Source organism: Chrysemys picta, chromosome 10 (genome assembly GCF_011386835.1).
Source record: "Chrysemys picta bellii isolate R12L10 chromosome 10, ASM1138683v2, whole genome shotgun sequence".
NCBI classification, from domain to species: Eukaryota; Metazoa; Chordata; order Testudines; family Emydidae; genus Chrysemys; species Chrysemys picta.
Genome location: NC_088800.1, coordinates 56,849,176 through 56,869,662, shown reverse-complemented (window position 1 = coordinate 56,869,662; position 20,487 = coordinate 56,849,176). Strand labels below are relative to the sequence as shown.

General features: G+C 47.3%; 1 protein-coding gene and 1 long non-coding RNA gene across 9 annotated transcripts in view; one reads left to right on the top strand and one right to left on the bottom strand.

The window, feature by feature from the left end:
- The window catches only part of RHBDF1 (rhomboid 5 homolog 1), a 97,133-nt gene extending 95,484 nt beyond the window's left edge, over positions 1-1,649 (bottom strand). For 3 of the 8 annotated variants that reach the window (XR_010591158.1, XM_005306138.5, XM_005306146.5), the window contains exon 1: positions 1,445-1,584. The gene's annotated coding sequence lies outside the window, so the exon portion shown is untranslated. Of the gene's footprint in view, positions 1-1,444 lie in introns of all 8 variants that reach the window. The other 5 variants (XM_005306147.5, XM_042861566.2, XM_042861567.2 and 2 more) reach the window with 5 other exon arrangements.
- LOC135974033 (uncharacterized) lies at positions 1,608-20,191 on the top strand. Its single transcript, XR_010591159.1, has 2 exons — positions 1,608-2,223; positions 18,624-20,191. It is a non-coding gene; the product is annotated as an uncharacterized LOC135974033 (long non-coding RNA).
- The last annotated feature ends 296 nt before the right edge of the window (positions 20,192-20,487 follow it).

Genomic DNA, 20,487 nt, shown 5'->3' with positions numbered 1-20,487 from the left:
GAGGATGTCTTAGCACAGAGCCAGGTTACTGCCTGCTGATCACTTGCCTTGAAACCCCACAACATATCCATGGGTCACTAAGCAGGACGGACACTAACTCCAGCCCAAGTGTGCAGTCCAGGCTTGCTCACAGCTACACTCAGGCACTCCTGGGAACAGGGGCTGCCTGCCATCTCTCACACTAGTGTCCACCAGGGGCTCTTGCCAGCTGAGGGAGATGCACTAGACTAATCCCACCAAAACTATTTGGGGCATGTGCACATCACAGTATAGAATCTGTTGAGATTTCCCCATTGAGTCCTTCCCCACAACTGTGAACATGTCCGGGAACTGTCATACATCCCCTCCTCTCTCCAGGCCAAATTCCAAATAAAAGAACGTTACTGGCTGCACCCAGGAGCAGATCTACAGCCTTAGTGCAACTGCAAACTCCAGCACTCCCAAGTGTGGGTCCCACTTCCACAGCAAGTAGCAAAGGACCTTAATGCCTGAATTCACTTCCCCCACCATCCTGCTCCAGTCAGTGCTTTCCACACGGAATTTGCTTCACCACCACCACCTCACTTTCCTCTGGGATCATCCCCAGGGCCCAAGAGGAAATGAAGCCAGACTGGATGCCTGCAACAAGTATCAACCATTGAATTTCCATCTCCAGGCTGCGTGGCTGGACAGACCCCGGGCCTGCTAGGGCTCAGGCTCCGCTCTCAACGCACCAGATCCCAGCCCAAGCTGTTTACCCGGTTTTAGGTTACAAAGAGCGGTGGGCTCAGCTGCCTTCTGGCTCTGTCGGATCAGTAACGGTTTGGCGGCAGTAACTCGACTCTGGCTCTCGGGCCCGGCCTTTGGGGTTACAAACTCACACGTACATCAGCACCGTCCCGTCCCCCAGCCCGGACAGCCTGCACCCCACCCCGCGGACGGGAGCGCCCAGTCCCTCAGCGACCCAGGAGACTCCGGTCTCTAGGCCAAGCCAAGCCGGAGCTGAGTGCTGAGGGAGCTCGCCCCACCCGAGGGCGCGGGGCCCGCGAGCAGCCGCCTGCCCCACACAGCCCCCAGGGAACCCGCCAGCCGGGGGCTCCCGGGCGGGGTGCGGCGCCGTCTCGGGCCGCCCTCCCGGCAGGTGGCCGGCAGCAGAGCCCGCAGCTCACGTGCGCGCCAGGCCGAGGGGCGGCGGTGGCGAACCCTGCCCTCGCTGGAGCCGGGCTGAGGCGGCTCCTCGGGGCAGCACCGAGCCCGGCGCCCGAACGGCTGCCCACGCAGCGAAGCTGGGTCCGGGGCTGTTGCCGTGCCGAGGCGCCTCTCCCTCCCTGGGCCCAGCGGCCGGCCCGCGGCCGCACCCCCTGCACCCCTCCGAGGGCCCGGGGGCCGCTCCCCCGCGGCGGCGCCCGCTCGGCCCCCAGCGCCGGCCCCCGCCCGGCATCCAGCGCCGGGCAGCCACACTCACCGGGCAGCCGTCTGGGCTCCGCGCGGGGCCCGCCCGGCAGCGAGCGATAGATCCAGCGATCGGGCCGCCCCGGTGCGGCTAAGGGGCCCCCGCTCGCAAACTCGCCCAGAGCAGGCAGCGCAGACTCCGCCCCCGTGCCAGGGGCCGGCCGGCCGGCAACGCCATTCACAGCCCGAGCATGCAAATCGGAGCTGCGAGCCGCGCCGCGCTCAGCAGCCGGCGCCCGGCAAAGGAACTGCTGCGTGCGCCCGCGGCTCCGCCACGCACCCCTGTGCCCTTCCCGCTGGGGTGGTGGCCGCCCGGCCGCGGCGCGCTATCTGCGCTGAGTCACGGCGCAGGAATGCTGCTGGTGGCGGTGCGGGACAGCTGCCCCCCCTGAGCCCAACGGAAGCGGCTCAGCCGGGCAGCCCCTCACACAGCCAGGGAGATGCCCCCTGCTTTCAGCCGGCCGTTCCGGTAGACCGTGGGGAACTCCCGGTCCAGAAATGTCCACACTTGCGGTTATTCCGGAACAGTTGCTCCACTTCAGCTTCACACCCTCATTTAGTACAGAGTAACTTTCATTGTGCAGGCAAGCCTTAAATAGTCCCGGTGCTCCCTTCTCCTCTTCCCCTTGCCCAGTGTTATTCCACCCTATGCCTTGGAGATCTGCCCAGTGTACCCCCTACAAGACCTCTGCGTATGGTGTACCCCCCGTTGAGAACCACTAGACTAGAGGATGCGAAATGTGCCCCAGGACCAGAAGATGTGAAAGGTCCAGAGGTAGCAAATTCTCCTGGGTAAGTAAAGGCCATCCTTACACGGTGGTAACTGCTACTGTTGGGAAAATGTGCCAGTTGCCGTTCGTGCCACTACACTGGCAGTGCTTCAAAAAGTCCTGTATAGCTTTAGAGAAGGGGCACTGAGCTCAGTGAGGAGTTTCATCAAGGACTGTTCTTATTACATCAGTGCACTTCACAATTCGGATTAACCCAAGCCTCATCCCTTGATTTTGGGGGAGCAGCTATCATTCAGTCCTTTCACAGATCCTGCTACGGTCTCTATACCTAATATGCATTGTCTTTTAAGCTTCTACCACTCAAGCTAAATTACCACTACCACTCAAGCTAAACTTTTACATCAAGAGGCTTTTACGTCCAAGAGGCTTATTCCCTGTGGACAACTCAGTCAGGGGCTTTGTTACACTGGTCTGTGCTGTAACTAACCATTAGATCAGGCTCTGCTCTCAGAGCCAAGGAAAGAACCCAGGAATACCCAGCATTCTAGTGCCAGTTCACAAATAGCTGTGTAACCTGCAGATAAAGTGATGCTGAAGCTGGTATGGGCTGCTTCTCATCAAGGACAAAAATATGCTTTCCCTCATCCCACCTGAACAGCCTGAGTTCCAATACTGCTCAAGAAGTATATGCAAATTAGTGTGAGGCCCTTGGGAAAACTGTTTAAATCATTTTGTATTGCAAAATACTGTACTAAGAGATGAATGTGGATGTTGTGTCTATTTTAGTGTTGCATATTTAGGGTTTGTGTTTCGGTTAATGGGAGCTGCCCCTTTCAGCATGGGGTGAGACACACAAGGGTTGTGTGAAAGAGGCCACACACAGTGTGGGGGACATGTTGCTTGTGTGAACTTGGAAGAGGTCAGAACTAGATTTAATAAACTTATCTTCTCAGAAAATAACCTCCCTCTTGAGGGTGTCTTATTAGCACTTATAGGCGCTGGATGCCTCAGGATGATACTAATAGGCTTCAGTGCCTTTTCCCTGTAGGTCAGCAGTCCAAAAGCAGCCCAGTTAAGCTGGAATTAAGTTGTTCCTCTCTAATGGGCATTTGGTAGCCTTGATGCAAGATAAATTTGGGATGAGAGTATCTCATCTCCAGCTCCCACATGACACTCTTACCCCCACACTTTGAACTAATTGGCAGAGAGACCAAGAACTGGAATGGCCACAGAGACTGACTTATCCCATAACCTAGGCTGGCAGGGTAGTGAGTGGGGGAAGCTCACCCTAGTACTGCTCTGTAAATAAATTGAAGGTTTCATTCACCAGGGCTGCCTTTTTCACCTGTAAGAAATCCACACCATTTTTTAAAATGTGTATTTACTATTATATGCAAATTATTCCATTTTATAATGTGAATGAATGTCACATGGAGCTGCACAAAATTTGGCAGCTATGTCCTTCACACTCTGTTTCATAGTTGTCCTATTTCCAATTCTCCAGCCTCTGTTACCTGCCCACTGTTATCCACCCCTCAGCAATTCATATTCTGGGGCCCTTGTTTTTCTTCCCTCCATTTCTTGGCACTTCATGAACACTTTCTCTACTCGCCCTATGCTGGCCCTGCCATTAGCCTACCCTCTGGTCCCAATTTTCCAGCACTATGCTATTTTTTTCCCTCTTGTTTTAAATTTATACCATTTTTATTCTGCATTTCTCCCACCCCACCTTCAGAATTGCTGCCTTGTTTGCAGCATTACTGCTTCCTGCTTTTCACCTTAATGATCTGAATTACAAAATGCAGTTGAGAAAGGAGGAGTGTGGGGGCTGCCCAGGAACTACACTCCCAAGGAAGAATTAGCTCATCTGCACCACACCCACCCCAACACATTCCTACTCACACCCATATCAACAGGCAAATCAGTGAATACTCTGAGAGTGCTTAAAAGAGAGCCCTGCAGAGAATGACTATCTGTCTATCCACAGCCCCTCTCATTGGTCATGGTGTGAGCACAGCAATAGCCTCGGCTGTTAGTTGCTGCTGCAGAGGGCTGGGCTTACTCAAGGCACAGACTGACCATTCTCAAAGCTCCTTTCTACTGAAGCAATTCAACAATTGCAGATTATTTCCAGATGCTCCAACCACACAAACCAGGCAAAAAAATTGTCCAGTAACAGAAATAAGAGATAAATCCACAAGTCCCTTCAGCACCTCCCAAAAGAGCAATTTGGAGCCAGCATGTGGTTCAGAGACACTGCTGCTCTTTATTAGCCTCCACCCACCAGCACATGGAATTTTAATATGAGACAAATAATTTTCTTTCACTGAAAGATTATCTTCACCCTCGTACATTCTCATAGTGTACACTACACTCCCCATCACCGCTGCCCAGCAGGCTCTCACCAAGTACAATTACATTTTCCCTGTCCCTTTCACAGACCAGTATGCTGCAACTTTAAGTGAACTAGTTCATGCCAGTTTGTGGATATCTCTGATCAGATGATTTAAGACCAAGCTCTGCAATCATTAGTTGGACCAGTCCTGGAGAAACACCTGTAGATAACTGGTAGCTCAATTGGTGGTGTTAGCAATGGCTGCTTGCTCTGTCCCCTTTCTAGTCTCTCTGAGCATACTTCTCCTACTCTGTGAATGGAATGGACCCAAGCGCATTGCTCTGTACTAACATTCACAGAGTAGGAGAATCACAAGATCCCACCCTGAAACAGGTAAGAGCAAGAGGCCAAACACCTGAGGTGAGGAGAGATCTATATAAACCGCTACCAAAAAAGAACACTCCACTGCACATATGTCTCCCCCTTTGGAGAGGATAAGAGAACAAACAACACGTGACATATTAGTCCTATTGCTTAATGCACTACTGAAAGGTGTTCATGTGCTGTGGGGCTGAGCATGGCACAAGAACCTGTATAGAATAGAACAGAATATATCAGGTATCTCGTGGTCCTGAAAGGCAGATCATTCCCAGGGCTTTCCTTCTAAGTTAGCTGTTTGCAAACAGTCTTGATTAAATTTGATTAGAACATTCTATTTTTCCATTGGCCAGAGAATAACAAATGGCATGAGAATGCAGAATTGATGATGTGCTTTGTGTGGAGCAAAATAATGTGGTTAATATTTCTCTCCTTTAGGAATTCTTTACATTCCATTGATGTGGACTGAGGTCCATTGTCAGAATGTAGTTGTTCTGGACTCTGCTGAAAATTAAGAACTAGATAACTTTTGAAATTGAAAGTTACTTGTGACCATTTGCCAAAGTAATCAGTTACAGCAATAGTATAATGGCATGTTTGCCACTGGTGCTGTCTCCCGCGGTCCTACTCTATCAGTAGCAACTTGCTCTCATGAGAATCAGGTAAACGAACTATGCAATGGTGTCATGTGATAAAGCTGTTTAGATTTGCATATGGCAAATAATATAGGATATTGTAGCATTCTTGGCTTCAATCAGAGTAGTTTCTGAGTACCTCCCAATAAAGAAACAAAAATAACAATTTTCCTTCCCAGCATTTGGGGGACAGAGCTTGATTAATGTATTTATTTGATTTATTTTGTTGGATTTTATGTGTGTATAAAAATTACTGAAGGAAAGCAAAGGTGAAGAAAGGGGCTTTGCATTTAATGCTGAATGTTGTGAGGTCTGATGTCTCTCATTGTAGGAGATGGCTCCACAGTCTAAGTCCAGCTCCTGTGAAAGTGACATCTTCTGAATTCCTGACCCCTTGCTCTTGGCTGACAGTTTAATTATTCCAATGGGACATAGCTGTCATGGTCATGGAGGGAGCAGCATCTCTCAGTGCCCACATCCTGCTTTGAACATGAGGGCAGAGACCTTGAATGGGGTTCTATGCACTGAGCAGCCAGTGCAGAAGATTGGAGCGCCTCAGTGATGCAATCATAGTGACATGTCTTGCTGAGCAGACAGCTGTTGTTTGGTACCATCTGGGGATTTTTCAGGGTGTCTGGCTTTTCTAATTCTGAAAGGAACTCAGCACAGTAATGGGTATGGTATAAAGACTGGACTAAACTAGAATAGAGAGGCAGAGGACAGTATATGACTATAAGTATCTCTGTATTAGTTGCATATTTTGATCTGTTTCAGAGTAGCAGCCGTGTTAGTCGGTATCCAAAATGTGATTTAGGTGCTTCATTTCTAAAATGGTGTATTAGGCCTTGTGTACACTAGGAGATACGGCCAGTACAGTTACACTGATATAACTAACTGGCAAAACCCTTTAATGTGGATGCAGTTATGTTAATATAAAATTGCTTATACTGATGTAGCCTATGTCATTTCAGATAACTGGCATAGATTATGCCTGTATAACCTTTCTACATTAGAGGGGTTGACAGCATAGCTATGTTGGTAAAAAATCACCCCCTTAACTGTTATAGCTATGCCAGTAAAAATGTTAGGTGTAGACAAGGTCTTAGTCTGACAAAAGGGAGCGAACCCGCCCCCCCCTCCACACACACACACACACATACCGCTGCTTAGACAGTTTAAACAACCTCACTTACAGAGGAGACACAGCCCACAGGCTCATGATTACAACCTGCTAAGACTGAATAAGTCCAATCACCAACACAAGAAAGCAGCCACCACAGGGGCATCCTCTGCTGGAGGCTCTTGCAGGCACCATGAGAGGCATCATGAGAGTTCACACCTGGGCCCTGAAACAAAGAAAAAGATTGAACAAAGTGGTCGTGGACTCCCTCTGGAACAGCAAGGCCTCTCTTCTACTTAAGAGATACTCAGGCCTTGTCTACCCAGGAAAGATATTTTGGTATAACATAGGGTGTGAATTCAAAGTGAAATAGTTATATCAGAATAACCTACTGTGTAGACACTCTTATTCTGGTGTGAATGCCCTTTTTTGGTTTAGCTTATGTCACTTGGGGAGGGATTTAACTAAACAAAAACAAAAAAAACCCCACTCTTGTGCCAGATGGGAGATTATACCTGTATACAATGCCCTGACTATAAGAACCGAGACCTTGAACTCGATTCACTATTTTATGGGTAGACAGTGGAGGATGAGTGTGCTCTGCTTGCAGTAGCGAGTGTTGCTGAGATGCACTGCAGCATTCTGTGCTAGTTGGAATTTCCTAGGTGCTGAAGCCTTCATGACCAGATATATTGCATTGCTGTAATCCACCTGAGAGGTGACAAAGGTGTGAATAACTGAGGCTGGGTCACTGTACACAAAGAAGGGATGGGGTCTTTTGCTCGGATTCAACTTCAGCTAGCTGTTCTTCATCCATGAGCTGATCTTCTCCTCCAAGCCATCTTGGTGGTAATGATATGGTCATATCTGGTGAAGAATAGGTAGAACTATGCGTCATCTGCATATTTCTGGCACTTGAATTCATGTCATCTGACCAGTTCATCTGTGGGCTTCATGTAGATGTTGAATAGAGAGAGACTCAATCTTTGTGGGATTCTACAAGTGAGTGGTCTAGTGGTAGAAGAGCAGTTTCCTGTCACTACTCATTCGCTGGGTCCCGTCAGGAAGGACTCAACCCATTTTATTGTATTACCCTTAGGATCTGCCACCTCTCAGTCAAGACAGCAACCAATCTCATGGTTGACAGTGTTGAATGCTGCAGATGGGTCCAGCAGAGTAAGAATGGATGTCTGCCCCCTGTCAGGAGGAGATCATTCATCAATGCCACTAATGCAGTTTCAGTTCCATGACTGGCATATTAGGCTGCAGCAGCCCTGAAACAGAGTGGTGTTATTCCCAGCAGGTCTAACTTCCATCCCCTTCACTTTGCTTTCTTTTCAAGAGCTATGGACAGTGTATACTGGCCTGGGGGTTACCAATAACAAAACAGCTCTTTCAACACTGAGTACATTGATTTAAGGACAAAAGCAATGCAGAGAAAACATAATAAAACAATCAAGGGTCTAGAGCAGGGGTGGCCAGACTGTGGCTTGCGACCCATATGCGGCTATTTTACTGTTAAAGTGCAGCTCACAAGTCCCCACGATCCCCCATTCTCCGCCTACTAGGCTGGCGGGGTGGGGGGAGCTCAGGACCTCTGCCTTGCAGTGGGGTGTGGGATAGAGACTTCTGTCCAGTGGGGAGGAAGAGTCTCAGAGCTCCCAGCAGGTGTGCTCCGGCTGAGGCTCTCGAATTTCTGAAGATTACTGTATGCTGCTCAGAGGGCCAGTAAACTTGGCCACCCCCGTCTAGAGGCATGTTGCTTTTCCCAAAGGATTCCCATTTTCCACATGGAGATCTCTGAGAGGTTCCAAAGTCTTTCAGACCCTTCTGTAAGGGTTTGTGTGCTTGGTTAACAGGTCATTAATTAAAATGTTAAAAAGTATTGGATGCAAGACAAACCCCTTTGGTACTCCAGTAGATAAGTATTCACAGTTTGACAGTGAAGCATTGATAACTACTTTGAGTACAGTCTTTCAACCACTTGCGCACCCAACCTTATAGTAATTTCATCTAGACCAATTTCCCTAGTTTGTCTATGAAGATGTCATGGGGGACTGTCAAAAGCCTTACTAAAACTCAAGAAAAATCATGTCTAAAGCTATCCACTAGCCCAATAACCCCCCTGAAGAAGGATATTAGGTTGGTTTGGCATGATTTATTCTAGATAAATCCATGTTGGCTATTCCTTATAGCCCTATTATTCGCTAGGTGCTTACAAATTGGTTGTTTAATAACTTGTTCTAGTATCTTTCCAGATATTAAAATTAGGCTAGCTGGTCTATAATTCCCCGGATCCTCTTTGTTCCCCTTTTTAAAGATAGGTGCTATGACACCTATTTATGCCATTCATAAAGTTAATGCAACAGTCCCCAAACATACTGCATGTAGATGGATGTAATATCTGTCATAGCTAGTACCAATATATTCAGGATGGGGTTTTTTAGTGCTAGTTGGACTATTGCATGTTTGAAGGAGGAAGGGAAGATCCCTTCCCTGAATGAGGTGTTGGCTATTCCAGTCAGGAATGGCACTAGCTGCTCATAATTTGCTTTCACAAACCAGTAGGGGCATGAGTCACATTCATAGGTCTTGGGTCAAGAACTTTGTCATGAGTGAATGTAGTGAACTCTGGGAATGTAGGCAGGCTGTTGGTTAGTGGGTGCAGGTGGGGCAGAGCCAGGCTGTTTGAGAAGGCTTCCTGAATGCGTGTGATCTTTTCAGCACAGTAGGATGAGAGTTCTTTGCAGTGCTTGGCACTCAGCTTTTATGCAGGTTATAGGCACTCAGGATTGATGAAACGGTTTCCACCCTGGATAGCTCCTTGGGGTGGGATTTGGCAGTTTCAGTGGAGGATGGTGAGAAGGTTCTCTTAGCCTGTAATACACCCTCAATGAATTAATTCCTCCAAGCCTACAATCTTGTTTATATCAGCCTTCATTCTATGCTGTTATATTCTAGTTCACATATCCCATACCATCACTACCCCAATCGGAAGGCCTATTAGTGGTCTGTACTCTGATAAAAACATTCCGTACCCAGAGGATTGTGATGGGGTATAAGTGATCAGTCGCTGTATGAACTGCTTTACTGGGCAGAAAGGAGGAGACTAGTCCTTAGAGACGGCCAGGACTGGAAAGAAATGCTGGAGGCTGTGGCTTATTAGGCTACCAGACAGTGGAACTGACAGCAGTGCCTCCTGAGTGGTGGAAGCCATAAAAGGGAAATAGAAGAGGGAAAATGAGAGAAAGGGAGAAGAGCTGCTTTGTCTCCTCCTAACCTAGGAATCTGCTGATTGAAGCCCCAGGTAGGGGAGAAGAACAACTGGAGACCTTTTGCCTGATGTGTGCTGTGAAGAACTATCACTGGAAGAGTTGGGTTTTGTTTGTTTTCTCCAGCATACTGTTTAAACCAAAGAGTAAGTCTCTAGCTCTCATGGCAGGGGTGGGCAAACTTTTTGGCCCAAGGGCCACATCTGTGTGGGGAGATTGCATGCAGGGCCATGAATGTAGGACTGGGGCAGGGGTTGGGGTGCAGGAAGGGGCTCAGGCCAAGGGGTGAGGGGAGGGGAGGGGTGTGGAGTGTACGAGGGGGCTCAAGGCAGGGGTTTAGGGTGCAGGGAGGGGTGCAGCATGCGGCAGGGAGCTCAGGGCAGGGAGTTGGGGTGCAGGCTCTTGCCTGGCACCGCTTACCTAGAGCGGCTCTGGGGTGGCAGCAACATGCATGGCAGTCAGAGCAGACTCCCTGCCTACCTGCCCTGGCCCCGTGCTGCTCCCACCAGTGACTTGCGCCACATCCCTGCAGCCCCTGGGGGAGGAGGGGCAGAAGGCTCCACGCGCTGCCCTCATCTGTGAGTACCTTCCCTGAAGCTCCCATTGGCCGCGGTTCCCTGTTCCCAGCCAATGGGAGCTGTGGGGGAGATATCCACAGGTGAGGGCAGCTTACGGAGCCCTCTGCCCCCTTTCCTCCAGGGGCTTCAGGGATGTGCTGCCGGCCACTTCTGGGAGTGGCGTGGGGCCCGCCGCACCACAGGGGTGATAATCCCTTGGGCCGGATCCAAAGCCCGGACGGGCTGGATCTGGCCCATGGGGTGTAGTTTGCCCACCCCTGTCTTATGACTATTGTGATAACATTGAAATGTGAACAGACAAGGATTTAGGGATCGTGGAGTAAACCAGCTGAAGACGAGTTCCCATGCTGCACCTAAGAGGATGAAATCTTTGAAAGCATAAGCAGAGGACTATCAAGTAGGAGTAGGGAGGTTATATTACTTCTGCATACAACATTAGTGGATACTCTTGTGGTGGGTTGGGTCACAGAGACCCCCTTGGGACTGTCACCTGATGTGCTGACACTACCTCTCTCTGAGCCCATTTTCTCTGCCAGTTTGGGCCTCCAGAACCCTGTCTTGTTGAGCCAGATATGCTAATCTGCTGCAACACAGACCCAGGGTCTGACCCACGCCCCCAAAGCTGCTGACTTAACTAAAAACAGCTTAGCAAGTGCTCCTGTCTCTAGCACCCAGACACCCAGCTCCCAATGGGATCCAAACCCCAAATAAATCAGTTTTACTCTGTATAAAGCTTACACAGAGTAAACTCAAATTGTCCACCCTCTGTAACACTGATAGAGAGATATGCACAGCTGTTTGCTCCCCCAGGTATTAATCACTTACTCTGGGTTTAATAATAAACAAAAGAGATTTTATTAAGTATAAAAAGTAGGATGTAAGTGGTTCCAAGTAATAACAGACAGAACAAAGTAAGTTACCAAGCAAAATAAAACAAAACAAAACATGCAAGTCTAAGCCTAATACAAACCAATTACAAGATGAAATCTCACCCCCAGAGATGTTCCAATAAGCTCCTTTCACAGACTGGACTCCTTCCTAGTCTGGGTCTAGCAATCACTCACACCCCCATAGTTACTGTCCTTTGTTCCAGTTTCTTTCAGGCATCTCTTGGGGGTGGAGAGGCCATCTCTTGAGCCAGCTGAAGACAAAATGGAGAGTCTTCCAGGTCCTTTTATATTCTCTCTCTTGTGGGCGTAAACCCCTTTGTTCTTCTTTTCAAAGGCACAGAAACAAGATGGAGTTTGTAGCCACCTGGGCAAGTCATATGTCCATGAATGATTCCGCTTTTTGCAGGCCGACTCCATTGTTTACATGTTAGTTTGAACATTCCCATGAAAACTCATATGTGGATTGGGGTCTTCCAAAGTCCATTGTCAGTTAAGTATTTCTTGATTGGGCACTCATTGAGGATAGTCCTTTCTCAAGAAGCTGACCAAGTGCTTCACTGAGGCTACTTAGAATCAAACACATTGAGATACAAGTACATAGCCAATATTCATAACTTCAAATACAAAAATGATACACACATACAGACAGCATAATCATAACCAGCAAACTACAACCTTTCCATAGGCACCCCACTTGCACCAAGTCCTTTACAGAGGAGGTCAACCATAGGACCCTGGTTGCAACAATAATCTATATGGTCACAGTTCATGTCAATAAAGTCACAACTGTGTCCAGTCTGGTGTCCACACTGGAAACAAGATGCTGAAAGGTAGAAAAGGATTCAGAAAAGAACTACAAGAATGTTTTGAGGTCTGGAAAACCTGCTTTATAGTGAGAAACTTCAGAATCTCAGTCTATCTGGTTTATCCAAGAGAAGGTTAAGAGTTGACTTGATCACAGCCAACAAGTATCTACATGGGGAAATGATATCTGATAATAGAAGGCTCTTTAATTTAGGAAATAAACACATAACAAGAGCCAACAGTTCAAAGATTAAGCTAGATAAATTCAGACTAGAAATAAGGTGCAAATTTCTAACAGGTAGGATAATTAATAACTTACCTAGGGACATGGTGAAATCTCCATCATTTGGAGTCTTCAGATCAATCTTGGGTATCTTTCCAAAAGGTATGACTGAGTTAGAGCATAAATTAATGGGCTGGATGCAGGAACTACTGGGTGAGGTTCTCTAGCCTGGGTTATATAGGAGGTCAGACTGGAAGATCATATGGTCCCTTCTGACCTTAAAAATCTATGAATCTGTTGGTTATGCCCATACAGGCAGACAAATCATTGCAATACTGTCACAACAGTCCTGGCGTGTGTGCTACTTAATGGCTACTTCAGTGCCACCCACCAGGAGTGCAGAAGATCACAAAACAAGATCAAACTATGGCTGGTTAGATATTTAACTGCTTTATTCAACTGAACAGCTTCCACAGGAGTATTTTAAAATTATTACAATAATCAGATTGTGGATTTAACAAAGTTGGAATACGGAAACATTTCCCTTGGGTTCTGAAGACATCTTGACTTCTAAATGCCTATTGAGCTGGTCTAAGCAGGTACCTAGTCCTACGCTCCCAGGCTAGAGGGGAAAGAATCCAAAGAGGCTGGAGATTATTCCTGAGGAAGATAAATAAAAAAGGAGAAACTCAAACAAATTCACCAGGAGCTGCAAATGCAGGTGGCCTGGCAAGGAGCCAGCACTGCCAGCAGTAAAATGACAAGGAGACAATGTCTCTACACCTTTAGAGACACCTTCCCACAGTTCCAGGCCTGTCTGCACGCTCTCTCCAGGGGCTGCCCCGGGCCCTTCAAAACAAATGCCAGAGTTACTGGTCTCTAGTTCAGTCCCAGGAAAAAGACTAACAGCCAGCGGTGTCAGCTGGGCCCTGGCTGACTTCCAGGGATTCTTTCAGAGACGGTGAAAGAGAGTCACTGCTGACATGCTCAGAGGCACGGTCAGGTCAGGATACTTCCCAAGTGGCACCTTTCCTCTACCAGAAGGCACCCTCTGTTGTCTGCCCCCATTCTGCCTCCTGCTGTGTCCCAGGCTCTGCCACACACACACAAGTGACTGGGGGCAGGCACTGAGAAGTAGCCCCTGAAGTTGGGGATTTCAGACATGGAGCCCTCCTTCTGGGCCAGGGTTGGAGGAGGCCAGCACGCAGCTAGTGAGAGGCTATCTGCCCACTGGAAAGGGTCCTGCAGGCTGGGTGAGGCAATCTTTTGGGAGAGAAGGCAGGAGAAAGGGGCAGAAAAGGTGATGGTGGGGTGTGTAGCAGGGTGAAACTTGTTCCACTGACTTAAGTGTGAACCTTCCAGAAACACTCCTTTCATTGTTCTCATCCCCCATGGAAAATGTCAACAACTGTGAAAGAGTTTTTGCAGTTCAATTACTGCTTCCTACAGGAACTTAACTGCTGCTCCAGGCCTTGGCCTGCCAACAGCTTTGCTAGTATCCCTCAGCCCTGGTCTGCAACCTTTCTACTATGCCAGTCCTGGACTCCCTCACCCACTCCCTCACAGCTCTACAAATGCTCCTCAAGCAAGACCTGCACCCAAGACCTAGCAGTAATAGCAAAAAAGCTCATCCTGCATTTGTGGAGCTCTGATGCAAAACCCACCTAACACTTGGACATCTGAATTAGTTATTCTCAACATGTTATTTACACAGAGGTAGAGCATGGTTCACTTACTCAGTCTTTTCTCCCCACAGAGGGATAGACAGGATCAATGCTCATGCCACAGACCCAGGAAGGTCCAGCATCCAACTCTATACCTAGGTGATTATAAAACAGCTCCAAGCTGTGGCAAGCCATCAGCCATAGACTCAATGAACAGTCTTCCTCTAGATGTGAAATTATGATATGGAACCTTGTATAGACTATTAGTAATCAGAGAGACAAGATGGGTGAGGTAATAGCTTTTATTGGACCAACTTCTGTTGATGTGAGAGAAGCTTTTGAGCTCTCTCCCCAACAGAACTTTGTCCAATAAAAGCTATTACCTCACCCACCTTGTCTCTCTAATATCCTGGGACCAAGATGGCTACGACGACACTGCATGCAACATATTAATAATTACTCAGATTACAATAGCAACTAGTAGAAGCTAGAGACCAAATAAGATCAGGTCCCTTTGTGCCAAGCTACTCCTGTGGCCAGCAAGTCCCTATCTCAAAGCATTTATAATCTAAATAGACAAGACAGACAAAGAATGGGAGGAAGCAAGCATTACTACCCCTGTTTTACAGAGGGAGAACTGAGGCACATAGGGCTAGTTTCACAAAAGAACGTAGATGTGGTGACACTTATGATTGCCCCACCTAACTTTTAGACAGCTAAAAAAAAAAAAAAAAAAAATCCACAGGTTTCAGAGTAGCAGCCATGTTAGTCTGTATCCGCAAAAAGAACAGGAGTACTTGTGGCACCTTAGAGACTAATAAATTTATTTGAGCATAAGCTTTCGTGGGCTACATCCCACTTCTTCGGAATCAGAGAGATTCACAAAGCGTGAGTTCAGCACCTAGGTTCCCTGTACAATGAATGGGGAGAGACAGCAGCCCCAAAATAAGATCCACAAAAGCCAGCATGCAAGACAGGGAGCTGCCTAGCCAGCCAACGGTATTTACCAAGGAGAGGGGTGTGTCACAGATTCCAAGACAGAAGGGACTATTGTGATCATCTCATCTGACCTCCTGTATAGCACAGGCCAGAAAACTGCCCCAAAATAATTCCTAAGATCTTTTAGAAAGTCATCCAATCTTCATGCAAAAATTGTCATTCAGGGAGAATCCACCACCACCCTTGGTAAATTGTTCCAATGGTTAATTACACTCTGTTAAGTATCGGGGTTATCACTCCATGCATCCGAAGTGTGAGGTTTTTATCCACGAAAGCTTATGCCCAAATAAATCTGTTAGTCTTTAAGGTGCCACCAGACTCCTTGTTGTTTTTACTCTGTTAAAAATTTGTCTAGTTTCAACTTCCAGCCACTGGATTGTTTTATACCTTTTTCACTAGATTGAAGAGCCCATTATTAAACATTGGTTCCCCATTTAGGCACTTAAAAACCAGTGGTCAAAATACCCCTTATCCTTCTTTGTTAAGCTAAATAGATCGAGTCTATCAATATAAGGAAGGTTTTCTAATCCTTTAATCATTCTTGTGGTTCTTCTCTGAATTCTCTCCAATTTATCAGCATCCTTCTTGAATTGAGGGCACCAGAACTGGACACAATATTCCAGCAGCGGTCACACACCACTGGTAAATATAGAGGTAGTAGAGATTTCCTTGTTTATGCATCCCGGGATCGCATTAGCCCTTTTGGCCACAGCATCACATTGGGAGCTCATGTTCAACTGTAATCCTCCAGGGCTGCACATAGCAAAGTGTAAATGGGGTGGGATCTTACCCTGTCCTCAACAGAGTTCACAGACTCTGCGTTAGTGTCCAGCTCACCCTTTCAAGAGCTGGGGTTTATTAGTAACACATAAAACTCAGCCCAGTTCTCTCCCTGAGCTCAGCTTTTCTCGAGACTTTTCCTTTAAGGCTTCTTCTGTCCTAGCTTCTTGGTTTCTTTTGACCCCAAGAGGCACATCTGTCTCTTTCCATCCTGTTGAAGTTGGCTGACCTACCTGATAGCATGACTCAGCAATAACTACTTGAACCCTGAGGCAGGTGTTAGCACCTGACCCACTGTGACTCAGCAGTAGACACCTGCATGCCTGCCCAGAGGCTGAGAGCCAGCAATTCTGTTACACAGGGCCATATATTTCTTTCCCAGGGGACTTTGGTGCAGCAGTGCATCTATGCCAAGGAAAGGAGAGCCTGTCATTTCAGAATGCCTTGGATCTGGGGCTAAATGCCAAGGGAATAATCACCTTGTCCAAGCTAAAACAGGACTAACTCCAGAGTAAAAAGGGCCAGCAGACAGGCTGGCATCTGACAAGCATTCCAGACGCTATGGTCATCGCAGCATTATAAAGAGCAAAGAGTTGCTTCCTCAGCAGCTAACTAGAGAGCAGCCGCTCTGCATTTGATAACAGCAGCCACAAAGGCCGAGCTGCTCCTGCCTGTCGACCCCACCCCAGCATAGATAGCTGCAAACCACCCCTCTGGGTGGGTTCAGATACCATTGCTTAAGCACAGCAGTTTAGAGCACCAGCATCTGCTTTACAGCTCCTTTCCCAGCTTGGCATTTCCACATTAGGGGGCTGACAGTTGCTTTGTGGTAAGGAGGCCTGACCCAAACAGGCTCAGGCCAAGTGACTTTAACTAGGGTTACCATACGTCCGGATTTTCCCGGACATGTCCGGCTTTTGGGGCCTCAAATCCCCGTCCGGGGGGAAATCCCAAAAAGCCGAACATGTCCGGGAAAATAGGGAGGGGCCGGCGCCGCTGGGTGCTGGGCCGGGGGCCGGCACCCCAGGAGCCGAGCCAGGCTGGAGACGCTGGGGCCGGCCGCCGGAGGGAGCCGCTCGGTTGCGGGGGCCAGACTGGGCCGCACCTCCTCCCCCAGCTTACCTGCTGCCTGCTTCAGGCTTCCCGTGAATCAAATGTTCGCGGGAAGCAGGGGAGGGGGCGGAGTTGGGGCGGGGACTTTGGGGAAGGGGTGGACTTGGGGCGGGGGGCATGGGTGGGGCTGGGGGCGGGGCCCCGTGGAGTGTCCTCTTTTTGGACACTCAAAATATGGTAACCCTACTTTAACCCTATGTCCAGAGAACAGTGGTCACCCTGAAATGCAAGGCCTGGGTTGTCTTAGGAAATGGAATTTGCACCCACTGGTAAGGGGCACTGTCACCCTATCTCCCGAGCATTCCCTGATTATAACATCACTGATGTTGTAGCCAGTCAGAAAGCTCTAGAGTTCTTAAGTCTCTTCATTATTTATTGGTTTTGTTTCCACTGGAAGTTAGAGAAATCCCAAGTAGAAAAGCTCTCCCAGTACAGCTTAACACGGTCTATTATATAAGAACCTGTTGTCAGTTGCTTATAACTTTGCCAAATTTAACGGTTCCAGCTGAAATTTTTCAAGTTTGGTATCTGCCTCAGATGGAATTGGGTTTTTTTGTAAGAAATTTTCAGTAAAAACAACTCAGCCATTTCTCAGAATGAGATTAGGGAAAAATACATAGTTTTGCCAGTGTTTAATTAAAAAAAAAAAAAAAAAGAGTGTGCACCTTTTCATTTGGAATCTCTATGCTCCATCTCCTCATCCCCCATTCTTTGGAGCAGGAACTTGAAACTTGTTGGGGTGGGAGGTTGCCTTCATTTCAGGGACATGTATTTCACTGTTCCTGTGAGAAAAATCACCCAAATTCAGACAAGTTAGAAGACTCTGGGGGGGGGGGGGGGGAAGTCACATTTTGCATGCTATCTGAAGATGAGCATTATCACTGAGCATGCCCCAGCCCAGGGCTGCAGGGGCTGAGCAGGACCCTCTCTGCAATTGCGCCTCATGGCTGATGGGGGCTGCTATGCACTGGAACTCAGAGCAGGAAGAATCTCTCTCCTGCATTCTCAGTAGTCCTACTAGTGAGGCTTAGGAGAAGCTCAAATGCAGACAGGTGAGGAATTAGAGAAGAGGGCAAGAAATAGGCTGTGAGGGGCAGAGGAAAGTCATGGAATGAGACATAGGAGCAGAGACAGGGGAGGAGGTACATGTTAGGGATAGTGGAAGGGCAGGGTGGATAGGGGAAAAAAACAAGTCTACACTTCCTCTCAGAACCTGGAATTGAACCCATTATTCCTGAGTCTCATCATTCCTCTGCTGTCCAGCAAATTAGTTAAGCCAACTGACAAAAAACTGTTTGTCCCATTTCCCTCTAGTGCTGGTCCACATAGAGGATAACAGCCTACTACTGTTGTCAGTTATTCAGGTCAGGTGGTAGAGAGGCCTGTACTGTGGATTTAAAGGTTCCAATCCTTCTTATGACCCATGTAGAGAATCAATATGGGTTTCACATCACAGAATTTTTTTCCCCCCTCCAAGGTTTTTCTTAAATCTAGAAAATTATTTACAAAAGCTACGCTGCAAGAACATTCAGGTTACAAAGTCAAGCACACAAAAGGTAGGAAATGCCAGAATTAAGGCTGCCTGTGCAACCTTAATTCAGCCCCCTTGTATGTATGCATTATGATAGAGTCTTCAATTACATGATCACATACTATTTTTTTCCCCACAGGACCCCTGCCTCATACAAAGGGCCACATGGACAATGCTCAGAGAAAGAATCAGGGTTGTGCAGTGAAGAAGACTTGGCTATAGGACCCTTATCTCATTTGTTGCTGAACTTGGAAGGGTGTAGTGAATGAGGCAGGGGACTGCTGGAAGACAATGGACAATTTCATGGTTTAAGGCAGTTGAATGCCACTGTAGCGATCTGATTCAATCCCTGCCTCTGACACCTGCCTCCTTTTCTGGCCAGTGGTGTATTGTGTGCTTCCTACTGTATGCCTATTTGCAAACTAAGACTGAGATTGAGCTGAGACTGCAAAAGCTACAAAAGAGGAAATCTACAGGAATAAACAAACGTAACAAAGCCATCAGACATAGCTGCAACCTTCTTCCCTTTTCTCCTCACTGGTATGGGTACTGGGCTCACCTATAAGGACACCTGGTATCTTCACCCAAGGAAACCCCTCCTAGTGCTTGGGATAACATTCAAACACCCAATCTCATATAGAGTCAGTCAGAGCACACAAAAATAAAATGCTGTCACAATTACCAGAGTACTAAAACAGTAACTGGGGCTTTACTAGGTATGGGGAATTCAGGATAGGGGACAATGGGAAAAGGGATTAGGATAATAAAAGACAAAAATTGACTATACATAAACTCAACTTCCTGAATAGTTACAGCCAATACATTCCACTCTGCTCCTTCCCAACACCTTTCTCAGCAAATAGTGGGTTTAGGCTCAGTCTTTGATGGGTTCTGCAGTGCTGAAACCAGTGGCCATCTTATAATTCAATATTAAAACAAACAAACGAGGGTATTCTTACAAAGTATCCATACTAAGGATGGTCAGATAGTCTATATGGTGCTCGTCTCAAAACGTGCAGCTAGGCTGGCTCTTGGTAGCCTCTCCTCGGGCTCCTGTTCTCCGTTGATATGTTCCAGAAATCCCAAAAGGACTCAAAGCCTCCCTTTGGGTAGGAATGTATAAGGTAATCAGGTGCCCCCCCCTCCATCTGTGTAGTTCCTTCCTCCCTACACACCAAACACAGCCAACTAAAAGTAAACTCAGTCCCTATTTTCTAAGTCCTGGTTCAGAACCATTAGCAACAAACACTACTGGGACCAATCTCAGAAACTGAGGCCAGAGCCTCTGCCACCATTACTGCTGTAGTTCAGGGGCAAATCCCTGAGGCTCAGTGTGACATTTCAGGAGTACCCCCTTCAAAGGGGTTGCACCAACAGCAGGGGGTTTATCTGGAGTGCAGACACACACACAGGAACCTTCGTCCAGGAGGCAAACTGACAGCATGCATGCCTCTCACAGCCAGCCTGGCTGTAAAATGCTGAAGGATTTTGGATTAGCAATACTTTACAAAGATGAGAGTATCTTGTTAATCAAGTCTAGGCTTTAGAATGTGTATTATGAATTTATATGTAACCGTTTCCAAAGCTTCTGCTAGCTACTGTTTGAATCTCTATGGTTTGTTAAATCAACTTATATACAGGCACCTTAATTTTATTTCCTAACTTTGGAGTACTTGCTGTGGAAATTAAATTTTCTTTTACAGTGTTTTTTCATATGTAGTATACTTACATATCCAGTAATGCAAACTTCTGTTTTAAGTTTGGATTGGGCCCTAAAATAGTAACAAGTCCAGGGACAGAGTTAAGGTTAGTTGGGCACTGTTCATTGAGAACGTTTCTTTTAATGGTCTTGCTGGGTAAATTGTGTGTTAAGGTTAATTGTTCATGTAACCTTAGCTTTTGATTGCCATAGTTCCTAATGTTTGGGTAGTAATAAAGACTTGAGGTGGGGGAAATGAGCAAAGGGTGCTTTAGTTGTTGAGTGCCAAGTAACCATATCCCCC